At 42.3% G+C, this 15,482-nt stretch overlaps 1 long non-coding RNA gene across 1 annotated transcript in view; it reads right to left on the reverse strand.

The window, feature by feature from the left end:
• LOC142493118 (uncharacterized) overlaps window positions 1–11,116 on the reverse strand; it is a 51,625-nt gene extending 40,509 nt beyond the window's left edge. Inside the window, exon 1 of the long non-coding RNA XR_012800989.1 lies at window positions 11,057–11,116. This is a non-coding gene — a long non-coding RNA (uncharacterized LOC142493118). The remainder of the gene's footprint in view (window positions 1–11,056) is intronic.
• Window positions 11,117–15,482: the final 4,366 nt, after the last annotated feature.

A 15,482-nucleotide genomic window follows, 5' to 3' on the forward strand; every position in this document is an offset into this window, starting at 1 on the left:
GAAGGTCCTGGGGTAACGCTCGAATGAAGCGGTCCAACACCACCATCTCAAGGATCCGGGCCAGGCTATATACCTCTGGTTTTAACCACTTGGTTGCTAGGTGAATCAAATCCCATAACTGGGATCTGGGTGACTTCTGTTCCTGGTATCTCTACGTATGGAACCTTTGCGCACAGACTGCGGGAGTCACTCCAATCCTTGCAAGGATTTCGCTTTTCAGACAGTCATAGTCTGCTGTGGCTTCTTCGTCGAGGTCACAATATGCTTTTTGGGCCCCCCTCAGTAAAAAGGGTGCGATAATCCCAGCCCATTTGGAGCAGGCCCAACTTTCCCGGGAAGCGATTCGCTCAAAGGACTGGAGGTATCCCTCGATGTCATCTTGCGGCGTAATTTTCTGCAGGTACAGGTTCGCCTGGATGGGCCGCGCCTGGGCCGTACTAGTCGTGTCCATATTAATCTGGGCCAGGCGTTCAATCAGCTCCCTCTGTGTTTCTACGATAACGTCAAGCTGGGCTGCAAGTATCCGGTTTGTCACGCGTTGTGCAGCCGTGCTTTCCATTCCCTGTTTGTTAGCTTCCTGCTGAACAGTGGTGCTGTGTACTGAGGCCTTCACAACATCCTCCATACTGACATTTACCGCGTGGACAGGTTCCACCAGTTGCAATCTGTAGCTCCGCCCCTTTTACAGGGTGTTCGAAATCCCACTTCTGACACCACGTGTGGCAGGATGACCGTGGTTAATGAGGAGACAACATGACTCTGGGAGCTTTATTCCCCCTTGGGACAGGATCAATCTGAGCAGCCTGTGTCTGTCTGTCAATACTCCTCTGTCTTCTCTCTGTGCCTGAGAGAGACTGCTGCCCCAGAGGCATTTCCTCTTCCTGTTTTAAAGCAGGTGAGCTAGCTTAATTTGAATCACCTGTGGACTGCTTAATAAGCTGGTTTAACCCCTCGTCTACTGGAAAGCCGGCATACTGCCATCTCCTACTGATGTATACAGAGTCAACGACCCTGTCACATAATATAAATATATATGTATATATATATATAAACACACACACACACACCAAATAAAATAAAACAACCCTCCACAAGCCCCCACAATACATATAAAAATTCCCCCAAGCCCCCCAATACATATAAAAATTCCCCCAAGCCCCCAATATATATAAAAATTCCCCCAAGCCCCCCAATACATAAAAAATTCCCCCAAGCCCCCCAATACATATACATTTTTCCCCAATACATATAAAATTTCCCCCAAGCCCCCCAATACAGGTACATATAAAATTTCCCCCAAGCCCCCCAATACATATAAAATTTCCCCCAAGCCCCCAATACATATAACATTTCCCCCAACCCCCCAATACATATAAAATTTCCCCCAAGCCCTCCAATACATATAACATTTTCCCCAAGCCCCCCAATATATTTAACATTTCCCCCAAGCCCCCCAATACATATAACATTTCCCCCAATACATATAAAAATCCCCCCAAGCCCCCCAATACATATACAAATTCCCCCAAGCCCCCCAATACATATAACATTTCCCCCAAGCCCCTCAATACATATAAAAATCCCCCCAAGCCCCCCAATACATATTTAAAAAAAGACTTACCTTGTGGATCAGGCCGGGTCCAGTGGATGCCAGTAGGGGTGGGGAGGAAGGTGGATGCCGTGGGGGGGGAAGTGAAGATCCGGCTGGATGAGGCTAGGGAGGGCCGCTGCTGCAGGGGGTTGCCTGTTGCTGTGGGTGGGGCGATGCTGCAGGGGGGGGGCGATGCACAGGGGGTGGCCCGCTCCGGCTTGAGATAGGGGGGGGGGGGGGCGATGTGCAGGGGGTGGCCTGGTGGTGAGGGCGATGCTCCGGAGGTGGCTCGGTGTTGAAGGGGGTGGCCTGGCGGCAGACACCTATCCCTCGCGCTCGGGGGCTGCCACACACTGCCACAGCAGCAGCTACACTGACTACAGCACGATTTGTATTATCTATGATTGTGACACCTGACACTGCCTGATCCATACACTCTGAGCCACAGTTATACTCCCAACACACCCCTCCCTACATTTAGGTGGTATATCTTGCTTGCTTATTAGCGAGTACTATCAGTTCTAGTGACTATACCAGTCACTACCACCTTTACTATATATCCTCTCCACCTTGCGACTCTACCAGGAGGGTTTATCAATATTTTTGTATTATAGTTATCCACTGCATACGCACCTCCTGCATACACCCGTACCTGTGTTTTAGTTGTTTTTACTATTCATTCTTGCGCCGTTATATTGTGTGTATATATAGATGTTTAATATAATAAAAGTTTATTGTTTTGCCCATTAGGCAGTTTTAGGTAATTGCTTACTCCTAGCACTGGGTGCGATTACCAGGGTCTCTCCTATTGCTCACTCCCTATTCCTTCAAGAAGTACCCATTCCTTGCTATATACTCCACTAGCCAGACTGTGCAGTGACAAAAGGGATCTGTGGGAGATCACTCTGTTGTCCCCCTTTCTACTTGCTATGCCAGTACTATCCCTTTGCACCGGCTACTATTATTGCTATTTGGTGAGCGGTATACTTATAGTTATTCTGCCCTCGTTACATCTCAGACTCTACAGGCCTCAGTTAGCATGTTAAATGTTAAAGTTCATATGACAGTACAATTAGAAAAAGACTGAACAAGTATGGTTTGTTTGGAAGGGTTGCCAGGAGAAAGCCTCTTCTCTCTAAAAAGAACATGGCAGCAAAAGTTGCATCTGAACAAACCACAAGACTTCTGGAACAATGTCCTTTGGACAGACGAGACCAAATGGAGATGTTTGGCCATAATGCACAGCGCCACGTTTGGCAAAAACCAAACACAGCATATCAGCACAAACACCTCATACCAACTGTAAAGTACGGTGGTGGAGGGGTGATGATTTAGGCTTGTTTTGCAGCCACAGGACCTGGGAACCTTGCAGTCATTGAGTCGACCATGAACTCCTTTGTATACCAAAGTATTCTAGAGTCAAATGTGAGGCCATCTGTCCGACAGCTAAAGCTTGGCTGAAATTGGGTCATGCAACAGGACAATGATCCCAAGCACACCAGCAAATCTACAACAGAATGGCTGAAAAAGAAAAGAATCATGGTGTTGCAATGGCCCAGTCAAAGTCCAGGCCTCAACCCGATTGAAATGCTGTGGCTGGACCTTAAGAGAGCTGTGCATAAACAAATGCCCACAAACCTCAATGAACTGAAGCAACGTTGTAAAGAAGAGTGTGCCAAAATTCCTCCACAATGATGTGAGAGACTGATAAAGTCATACAGAAAACGATTACTTCAAGTTATTGCTGCTAAATGTGGTTCTACAAGCTATTGAATCATAAGGTATACTTAGTTTTTCAAACATGGCATCTCCATTTTGGCTTTATTTTTGTTAAATAAATCATGACAGTGTAATATGTCATGTGTTGTTGTTCATCTGAGGTTGTATTTACCTAATTTTAAGACCTGCTAAGGAACAGGTGATTGTTATTATGTCCTGATATGTAAAACCATAGAATTCAAAGAGGGTGTACTTTCTTTTTCACACAACTGTATATCCTGTTTAGAGTGCTTATTGCATTGGGTTTTCTTACCACACCTCCAGTCATAGCATATTTAAATCCACATATATGCTACAAATGCTCTCGCATGTTGTCTATTCCACTGAGACAGATCTGTGATCTCTATCATCTCGCTTTTACTGGGGCAGCCTTTGTTGCTTCCATCATTGTTTCTGCTTGCTGTTGCATCTTTGTATATTTATACATTTGTTTATACAGGGATGTTGTCATAATAGCAAGGTTTATGGATACACTTTCCTATTTTTGGTTAAGTACATATTATTAAATAACCATTCTCCACGCATTATTAGTACTGTTAGGTTGGTCTACATTGGTAGCAGCTTTAGTGTATTAGGACTCCTCATAGAGATATATCATTTTTCTCCCTACACATGAATCTTACATAGGAGTCTCTACTATCAATTATTTGCTATCCATGAACTTTGGTATCATTATAGCATTTGGAGACGGTTCACTATGTTTTTAGTGTTTTATTATAGTCTGTTTGTCTTCATTTGGCTGTTTGTTTAATAAAGTTTACATTTTTGTACTCATATCTGTGTGCGCCACTTTGGAGTCTTAGTAGGTCCTGTTCTATGGGACCTACAATCTTTTCTCTCTTGTTTACAGAGGAGTTAAAAAATGTAAGAATTGACCTTGCTCCTCACTTCCCAGCCTGAGAAAATGTTGAGTTGGTCAAAGAGGAATTAAAAAAAAAAAAAGCAAGCAAATAAGCCAGATACTAAGCTAGCCAACAAGATTCATAACAGGCAACCAAATTATAACATTCACTCCATAAGGACCCGCAAGGAAGACATGACGTCTAACCCCAAACTCATAGTGGAAGAGTTTAAAACATACTACGAAAAGTTGTATAACGGGGAGAAGGTGATACATAGTGCGAGTACGAGTCAAGCACTAGAGAGTTTTCTAGCAGACTCAGCATTACCGAGGATGAGTGGGTTGGAGCGAGAGTCGCTACAAAAATATTTTACAGTTGATGAGTTAGTAGAGGTAGTAAACAATCTTAACCCCTCTAAAGCCCCAGGCCCAGATAGGTTCTCTAATCTACTGTATATTATAAAAAATGTATTGGGATTCTGGCTCCTCACATGCTAAGGATGTTTAATTCAATCCTAGCGGGGGCTCCATTCCCGGATCAGATGCTCAAGGCGTCCATCTCGTTAATTTATAAAAAGGGTAAAGACCCCACGAATTGTCAAAGTTACAGGCCAATATCATTAATAAATTTGGATATTAAAATCTATTCCAAATTATTGGCCAATAGATTGAGCTCTATCCTGCCCAGGCTGATTCACCCAGATCAAGTTGGATTTATTAGAGATAGACAAGCGGCCAACAATACTAGGAGAATTATCGATGTAATTGATTTTATGAATGCCAACAAGATCCAGGGGGTTGTGTTAAGCGTAGATGCAGAAAAAGCCTTTGACAGAATAGACTGGCCATATCTAGATGCCACGCTTGGGGCCTTCGGGTTCGGGGGCAGAATCTTAAGGGCAATCAAAGCATTATATACTAAGCCAGCAGGGGTTATCCATCAAGGCTTTCCTTCAGAGCTTTTTAGAATTAAAAGTGGCACGAGACAGGGCTGCCCGCTTTCACCCCTGTTGTTCGCCCTATGCATGGAGCCATTAGCCGTCCAAATCAGAAGCAATCAGGACATTTCGGGAGTCCAAATTCAGTGGCAATCTCAAAAAATGGCGATATACGCAGATGATGATATTTTGACATTATTGGGGCCTCTTACCTCTCTACCCAACCTCTTCAACTTCCTGGGGAAATTTTATAGTGTCAGGATTAAAAAATGAATCAAGCCCTTAGTTTAAATATTCCAAAAGAGATGGAAAAATTAATAGATATTAATTTCAATTGGCAACCCAAAGCGATCAAATATTTAGGGTTAAATATCACAAAGAGCGTTAAGTCACTATATAAGGCAAATTATCCTAAACTCTTGCAGTCCCTGAGGGGAGATCTGAGGAAGTGGTACTTATACGGAATCTCATGGATTGGGAGAATTTACAGTGTCATGATGAACCTTCTACTGTGCATACTATACTTATTTCAGACTCCTCCAATACCCTTAGTTACTTCAGACATTTTGACCATGCAATCTCAGATATCAAAATGTATCTGGAGGAGTAGGAAACCACGTAATAAAGCGAGACTCCTACAAAGACCTAAGGAGGCTGGTGGGCTGGCGGTACCTTGCTTGCTCTCATATTACAAAGCGGCCCAATGATGTCAAATTATACAGTGGCATGTAGACCCTGACATGCGAAGGTGGGTGACTTTAGAGAGTGAACTATGCACCCCATTGAAACTTCTCAACCTAATTTGGTACCCTAAATCTATAGCAGGGCACAAATAAGAAAGAAACACACTATTAGTATAAACTTTAAAAATCATTAGTATTTATAATATGCATGAGATAAAAATAACACTTACATAATAAAACGGGATCCCAATAAATCCAACCATCTGTAGGTAGGCTCTGGATGAGGAGTGTAATCAGGCATATACCGAAACAATGACAAGATCAAAAATGCCTAAATGTCCAGTATAATCAGATCTTCCAGCTCAGAAAACAACCCTTTCACCTAGCGCTTTTAACAACCCACAAGAAGGAACATCAGCAGCTGCCCGGAGAAACGCTGTAACGCTTACTCTCTGCTGCGTGTGACGTCACCTCTACGCGTTTCACGCCATACAGATGGTTGGATTTATTGTGATCCCGTTTTATTATGTAAGTGTTATTTTTATCTCATGCAAATTGTTCAAGGGAGAAAGGTCATAGGCAAAAAAGTCCAGGCCTCAACACACGAACTTTGAACTTTTTATTTATACAGGTTTTTATTATTTTTCAGTTACAATGTATGCTCCATTATGTTTGTGTAAGTGGCGTCCCATAAGGATGACAAAATAGTATAAGATATTATTTGTTTAACTGTTTATTTTGTTTGGATTTATAGGTTAATAGAATCTCCCTGCAGAATGATATCCCGGTGGGAGAATGTTTTATCAGTCAAACACACGGTTATGTTAATTGCTCACAGGTAGAGTTGGAAACAGAAGAGAGACACCCAATACACAAGTGCTAAAAAGTAGTCTATAGGAAGAATAAGTTTCGGGGAATTTATTCCCAAATGTAGGAGTTGGGTTACTGTATGACAGGTTAACAGGGATATCCTCAATCATACAACCACAGACATTTACTCACTTAACCAAGATTAGGTTTAGTTTAAATTAATGGCTCCGCAGAATAAAATAGCTCTAGACTATATTTTAGCCTCAAAGGGAGGGGCATGTTATTTGACCTAGTTAAAGCGCAATGTTGTGTATTTATCCAGGATTCAGGGACCATTGGGACTTGGTGGTTGGATTGATTTGCTTTGAGCGAAGCTAGCGAATGTTTTTGTATGTGTGTTTGTCCTTCTCATTGCTCTCTATGTGTTAAGTACAGCAAAACTCTGATCCAGAAGTGCGTTGCAACCCCCACTGACGCTATGCCTCTTTGCGGTGATGATGTCACCAGTCCCCCAGAAGAAGAGACCGAAGAAGAAATCAACTGGGCTGATATAATGGCCGGAAAAGAAAGGAATGAAGTTATGCACAACTTGGACATCCTGGTCCAGCAGGACAATGAAATGGTTAACTGTTCTGTTCTTTAAATAGACTGTCTCTTAAGGATATGGGGGGACTGAGAAGACTGAATATGAGGAAGGTGGGAGGTCACCAAGGGCCGTGAGTCAACCACAAGGAAAGGATCACAAGTCAGCCATTTTGACCATAGCAGCCATCTTGGTCCGTTTTGCCATTCTGAGTAAATGCAGTATGAAAGATGCGTGCAAGAAGAATGTTTGTGCAGTCGCTCTTAGCAGAAATTAGCCCCCACCAATTCTCACAAATAGCTGATCCTTAAATTATGTGACATATTGAGATGTAAGCCATTTTGTAATCTATAGAAATATTTAATGATATATATATATATATGACTCTATTGGTCACTACAAGGCTCTAGTCATAGAGAGGAGTACCAAATAAGGGTATTTGTTCTTTTAGAGAACAAAAAGGAGGGAATTGTTAAGACCAGTAGGTCAGGCAAGAATCTACACTTGTGTTAAGCATCCATTTTGTCTGATCATAACAAGTTAAGATTCTGTAGTCAGCCTTTTGCTAAAATATAATTCCTAATGCACTCAGTTTCTGCCAAATTACATTTCCTTTCTTCCTGCTCTGGATATTGCTAAGATACTTTTTGTATTGTCAGTCTCCTGCTCTTTTAATCAAATATACAAAAGGCTGGTTCTCTGAAAGAGGCAAAATAGTATCATTTAGTTGCTAGAGATTCAAGGTCTCTTTTGATAACAGACAATGAATAAGCTATGTATTCAGACATTGCTTGTATTGGGAGAAACACGTCCCAAAATCATGCCACTAATATGTCCTGCCCCTAAATCACGCCTCTATCAAAAACTACGCCCAAGACACGCCTATGTTACGCCTCTAACCAATATCTTCTTTTTCTGGTATAAAAGTCATTACCCTATGAGTAATAAATTGAGACAAAGGATTTGAAACCTGGCTTGCGTTACGTTTCATTTCTTTCGTATTCCCGGGCCTGTAAGTTCAACAAAAATCGGAGATAACAAGTGGCAGTGCGTGAAAGCTTCCCGGGAGTCTGCTGCAAAACGGCGCAGAATGTGTATAATCCAGTCACAAGGCCTTCAACTTTCTTGGCAGAGGAAAGGTTCCTCTCAGTTCTGAAGCTTAGCCAAGAAAGAGGTTTTTCCTTCACATATTACAAATACTAATGATTTTTTAAGTTTATACTAATAGTGTGTTTCTTTCTTTTTTGCGCCCTGCTATGTTACTATTGCTTTGGTTGTTTGCCCCGCTGATCACAGGAGAGTGAGGAGCTGCAGAGGGAATTACATTCACACTTTTGGGACATTACAGGAATTTTTGGGACCGCGTGCACATATATTTTTTTCTTGTGTACCTTAAATCTAGGCTTAAATCATTAAACAATCTGCTGTCCTTAATGCTCAATTCACTCGCAGTCTGGGAGGCCACTAAATTTAGATGCTCATTGACTTCTAGGCATTCCTTGATGACCCCGCTATATGGCAACCCCGACTTTGCTCCAGGGCTAGATAGTAAGAATTTCAGAATTTGGAGACAACAAGGGATTAGGAGATTGAAGGATTTGGAGGGTAGAATCACTATTAAGACATTCGAACAGATTACGTCAGAAAAAGACATCCCTAGCACAGAATTTTTTAGGTACCTCCAAAGCAGGGCATTTTATACCAAACACACGATATGTCCGCCGTTGATGAATTTTGAAACGCTCTGTGTGTTGGGTAACGACACACGGGGACTAATATCTAGAATGTACAGAGGAGTAATCAATTCGGGTAAAGACTATACGTGGAAACTACGTTTTATGGCTCAGTGGGAGTCAGACTTGGATGAGACTTTAGAGGACGATGATTGGACTGAGATTTTCAATGCAGCAGCCAAAAGCTCCATATGCAGGACCTTGAAGGAGAACTCATATAAGGTTTTAATGAGGTCGTACCGTACCTCACTCCAGTAAAATTGTCTACATTTGTCCCGGGTTACTCCCCCTTGTGTACTAGGCAATGTGGAGAGTCGGCGGACATGTTGCACATGCTGTGGTCCTGTCCTTGAATAGCCTCTCTATGGAAACAAATTAGGATTTGGCTTCAGAGGATTTTGAACCTCGAAATTCAGCAGGACCCCTGGCTGTTCTTGTTAAACAAACCAGCGCAAGAGCTAGCCAGAGCGGAAAATAAATTAATTGCTCATTTTGCAACAGCTATGAGGTGCGAGATCGCAGCATTGTGGAACCAAAACACAATTCCATCTATTGAAAAGATTCGGAACAGATTTTGGTTTGTCTGCCAGATGGAAAAGTTGACAAGTTTAGTTAACGACTCTGGCCCAAATTTCCAAAAGGTCTGGTTACCTTGGTTGACACAGACGGACATCCAAGGGGTGAGCAATGCCACCATTTGGCTCTGACAGGATTAAGTGTGTTCTCCTTCAAATCGAAAGCAATAGGTAAGTGATTGGGTTGGAAGGTAAAGTCTAGGCAGCTCTCAGAGATTGATAAGGGGTTATCACGCAGGGATAGGCATGCTTATTAAAATGGGGGATGGAGGCGCATGCTCGACGTGAGGGTGAATGGAGGCTTAGAGTTTGAGCTCTGTTCCCCCCGGCGCTTACAATAGATTTCACTGCAGCAGAAGCACGATCACACCGGAGATTCAAGCTTGAAAGTGCACATAAGCATACAGGGATGGCATCGGGCAAAGGTGTTCGCAGGAAAACACAGCCGGTTTCCAGTTATTTCAAAAATAAAGAAGCGGCACAGACAGACAAACCGGAGCTCCCTGCACAACCTGTCACCATAGAGCCTGACATGGAATCCCTAGTAGACGAGACGCAGGACTTTGCAATAATAAGACGCAAAGATATGAGAGAATTTTGCGCAGAAATGAAGAAGTTTTTCATGTCTGAACTCTGGGCTCTCAGGAAAGACGTTGACACATTAGGAGAGTGAACGGATGCGCTGGAGACCAGATCTGATGAGACTGTGACCGCACTAACTCAAACACAAAATCAGATGGCCACTTTGAAAGACCAAGTCCGATCCCTAGAAGATAAATTAGAAGATGCCGAAAATAGGGATCGGCGGTGCAATGTCAGGCTGAGAGGAATACCTGAAGCCATTACTGACCCAGAGGAGTTCTCCACAAGGTGGTTGGAGCACCTTTTCACAGACATGGCAGAAAGGGATCTCATGCTAGACAGATGTCATCGGGCACTTAGGGGGAGACCCCAGCAAGGAGACCCCCCAAGAAACAGTGATCCGGTTCCACTGTTACCGCACTAAAGAAGAAATTTGCAGGATCTCCAGGGAAGCTAAGGCCATGGAGTTTGAACGGATCAAATTCCAGGTCTACCAAGACCTCTCTCCAGCCACATTAGCTAAAAGAAGAGCTCTGGCCCCGGTTACTAGAGCCCTGAGAGATCAGAATATCCGATACCACTGGCTCTTTCCATGTGCACTTTTAGTACTCAAAAATGGAGTGGCACACTCAATAAAGAATGTTGAGGATGGCGAGGGATTTCTCAAACGAGTCGCTGGGTCTCCACAAAATTCTCCCCGCCCAATAGCAGCTAAAGATCGGCGTACCTGCGCCCTCGTGGAGAAAAGCAGGGGCTGCCCGAGAGACTCTCCTATATCAATACCCGGATACAGACGACCCCAATCCCAGATCTGATCAATCCATCAGAAGATATGGCCGCAATATACCTCTACTGGACCCCCTCCTGACTCCAAGGTGTGCAGGGGGTGATTTGCAACGAGACCGGACCATCTCACATCTTTGAAGCAGCAGCCATCTTACCTTGTTCCTGCCGGGCGGCAAGCGGGAGTCTCTCTGGCTTTCGCGGGCTTGGGGGATGACGTCATCACGCAGTGCCAGCCCTGCGCGAGATTTGGACTACAACGCATGCGCACTCAGCGCGGGCTGTGGCGGCAGAGGGTGGTGACGTGGCCACCGCAGCAGACAGCAACAGAGGGGTACCCGCTGGAAGGACACCACCAGGACCAGCCACGGAGGAGCGGGAGAGACCGAGGACAGCTTCGTGTCTTGCGAGAATACCACAGGGAGGGAATCGGATGACCCACCCCAGCAGGGGACTAGACGCAAGTGTTGTGTCCCATACCAACTCCCCCTAACAGCCCCTAGCCCACTTCTCAAATAAATAATTAAACAGAGGAAGTTGAGCAGAGGGGAGAAGGAGGGGCCCGGTATTATAAATTGATCAAGAAGACACAGACAGTAGTCTTAAGCAATCCCAGGGTACAATCATTAAACCCATAGGCACCCGCATACATCAACAACATAAATGTGGGCATTATGTTCCATGTTCGCTAGGGGCTATGCACTATGCCTGCATATGGAGGGCTTCTGCGAAGAATGGACAGAGTGAGATCCCCGGGTATAATATGTAGTGATCTACAATTCACAAGCCTTGTGGACGCTATATAAACAATATAGATATTGTTTAATCTGGGGATCCTACAAAAGAAGGAGTGCATCTAAAGTATTTAGAGAGAAAGGATGGTATATTATGTAATAGGAAATAAGTTTATCCCATGAATTATATACTATATACTGCGCATGACCCGGCAAACGTAGGCTTATGTGTACCCTGAGTAGATGAATAGCTAATGACAGCGGAGGCGCTGGGCCGCTGCCCTCTATGGTAGCATGCCATAGTAATGGAGGCCCTCTATGGTAGCGGATATCTATATAGCTTCTCCAGTGGGATATACACTAAACCAAGATTGGTTTATCTTCTAAGCCTAAATATACTCCCCCACATGCTAGGTAGGTGCCCTAGATATAATATAGCATAGGCATTACTCTCTACTTTAATCACCAATTTTTCCTTAGGTCTACTGAGTACTCGCACCAATAAAGTCTACACATGGCCAAGAGAGAGCACAGATATATTATGAGATACAGCGCCAAATTAAGTTAAACAAATATTTTCTCATCAATACTAGCTATGATAGGGTCTGGGAAAGGGGGGAGTAGAGTTGTACATAGTTCTTAGTTCTAACACTTTTAGCGCATGGATCTAATGCGGTCTGATGTGGGGCCCTATATATTAACAATGACACTAAGAATAAGGTTCACTTTTAAGGTTTCAGTTATTAGATGCAAAGATACAGTTTATGCAAGTTTGAGTTTACCATTTGTATTAAGTTATAAAGCTTTCGTTATAGTTTTCTGCATTCAGAAGGTCTAACGTTTTGCTGCGGTGATTATACCAGATAGGTAACGTAGTAGGATAATCCTCCCGAAGGGGGTATTAGCGCTGCTCAGCCGAAATAAAGAACTTGCTGGAGGCTGATAATGTGACTATGAAAAAACTTTATTGCACAAGGTGCAAGCGGATCCTCTGACGCGTTTCAGCCTGTCAGGCCTTTGTCAAAGAGTCATCCGCTTGCCTAAAAACCACATATATATAGGGTATGTAAATAGCCACACCTGCTCACGCTGCTCAACACAGCAGGCCACAGGTGTATACAATCACACCTCCATATTGTGAATAATTAAGAAGAAACAAAACATGTTAAAAGAAATGACAAAAATGCCCTCATATCAAGTATATATGGTATTATATATAAACAGCCCATATTGCCTGAAAAGATATATATATATCATCCAAACTAGATGATGTAAATATACTTTGGTCATGGTTAAAAACAAAGACATATTAGAAAAATATATTAGAAAAAGATATAACATATATGTGAATGCACACAATGTGTCTAAATATAATGTTAAACTCATAATGTTATATTATAATATATCCGACTATATGGATAGAGGTATTCAACGAGACAATGCGACTTGTAAATCACAATAATGAATGATAAATGTTAGTTAATGAACCAACTGAATGTGTTTAATTTTGTGAATATGCAATAAAACATATTATAATATTAAGATGTTGTAATGAATGAAATGTGCAAAAAAAGAGAGGGGGAGGGGGGAAGGGTGGAGGTGGGGAGGGGGGAGGGGAGGGAAGGAATGGGAAGGGGAGGGAAGGAATGGGAAGGGGAGGGAAGGAATGGGAAGGGGAGGGAGGAGGGGAGAGGGGAGGGGGGCAGATGGGGGGGAAGGAGGGATGAGGAGGAGGAAGGGAATGAATGGACAAAAATGAATGAATAGTGCACTGGGGAAGGAGAAAATCAGAATAGGAAAAATGAATGAATACAACCTAATAGATTGATACAAATATAACAAAGTCACATAGTGGATACATCAGTCATGAAGAAAGTGTTTCAATTCCCATTCCACATTTAAACCATAAAGTTGCAATGTGTTCAGAGAAAATATCCACGACATTTCCTTTTTATTTAGGCGGTTTAGCCTGTTTCCTCCTCTTGCATGAATGGAGACATGTTCAACCCCGAAAAATGTAAAATTCTTTAAGCCACCATGGGGACACTGAGAAAAATGTTTAGCCACTGGATGGAATAAATCTCGTTTGTTAATTAGTCTGATATGTTCAGAAATCCTGACATACAACGATCTGATAGTCCTACCCACGTATTTGTAATTACATCCACATGATATCACAGACACAACATGAGTTGTTTGACAGTTGATAAATGTATTTATTCTATATTTGCTATTTGGAAACAATGTGTGTATTCTCTTAGTGGGAGATGCGTATTTACAATATTTACAGAAGCCGCATCTATAAAAACCCCTGGGTATGTTTCTTATACTTGATTGTTTTGATTGGAACATACTCCTAGAGATAGACGTGGCTAATGTGTCAGCCTTCCTGAATGCAAATTTGGGTCCTGTTTTAGTGAACAATTCTAAATCTTTATCCAGTTTAAGTATATTCCAATGTTTTGAAATTATCTGTCTGATTTGTGACGCTTGTTTGCTGTATTTTGTAATGAATAATGGATTATCATTAAAACCCAGTCTTTTACCTTTCTTGGTTTTGTCACTTTTTTTGTGACTTAACAATTGAACTCGATCCATAGAATCTGCACTCATGAAGGCCTTATCCACATTTTCTTGTGTATAACCTCTTGACAAAAATTTGGACCCCAATGTTTTAGAATGTTTTAAAAATGTTTCCTGGTTTGAGCAAAGACGTTTGTACCTCATGAACTGTCCTTTTGGAATTCCACGGATTAATGCTTTCGGGTGACTGCTGTCTGCACGTAAATACGAATTTCTTGCGTGCGGTTTCGTAAAAATATCTGTATACCTGTTTCTGGATCACCATGGATCGTCACATCAAGATAATTGATTTTCTCAATATCAGTAGCAAAAGTGAAATGAAGATTAATGTCGTTAGAGTTAAGTTTGTGAATTAAAGAGTGAATACTATCAAGATCACCATCCCAAATGAAAATCAGATCGTCAATATAACGTTTATAATAAATTATTTGTGAACGAAAATTATTTGTGCTACCATAAATGTGAACAGATTCCCATAAACCCATGAAGAGGTTAGCATATGAGGGTGCAAAAGAAGTCCCCATAGCTGTGCCTTGTTTTTGTAGAAAAAATTGTGAATCAAAAAGAAAATAATTGTGTGTCAATAAGAAAAAAATAGCATCATTAATAAATGTGATCTGTGCAGTGGACAGTGTGGAAAGTTGAAGATAGTGATAAATGGCCCGAAGGCCGTGTTGATGTTCAATAATAGGGTATAGCGATGTGACGTCCATGGTGACCCATCGGTATCCCTCTTTCCAAACAATGTCCCCTAAAGACACCAACAATGCTGTCGTGTCTTCTATAAATGACGGTAAGGTCTTAACAATGGGTTGAAGAAATCCATCTACATAACGTGAAACACCATCTCCCAAAGATCCAATACTGGACACAATAGGTCGCCCAGGAGGGTCCTCTAAGGATTTGTGAATCTTCGGGAGATGGTGAAACACTGGGACAATGGGAAATTCGCACGCCAGAAATTGCCTTTCTTTATAGGTTAAAACATATAAAGCGTCACCTAGTTCAAGAAGTCTTTCAAGCTCACCCAGAAACATTTTTGTGGGATCTGATTTTAATCTAACATAGGAGTTTACATCACTCAATAGTCTAAGAGCTTCATCTCTGTATCTACTGGACGACTGCCCGACTATGGCTCCCCCTTATCGGCATTTTTTATGGTGATATCCTTATTATTCTTTAAAATGTCAAAATCCAGCCTCTCTTGTGCAGTCAAATTGTCAGATATATAAGACGAATCTGAGAAAGAATATCCTTTAGCTAGTAA

This window comes from Ascaphus truei, chromosome 4 (genome assembly GCF_040206685.1).
Source record: "Ascaphus truei isolate aAscTru1 chromosome 4, aAscTru1.hap1, whole genome shotgun sequence".
NCBI classification, from domain to species: Eukaryota; Metazoa; Chordata; class Amphibia; order Anura; family Ascaphidae; genus Ascaphus; species Ascaphus truei.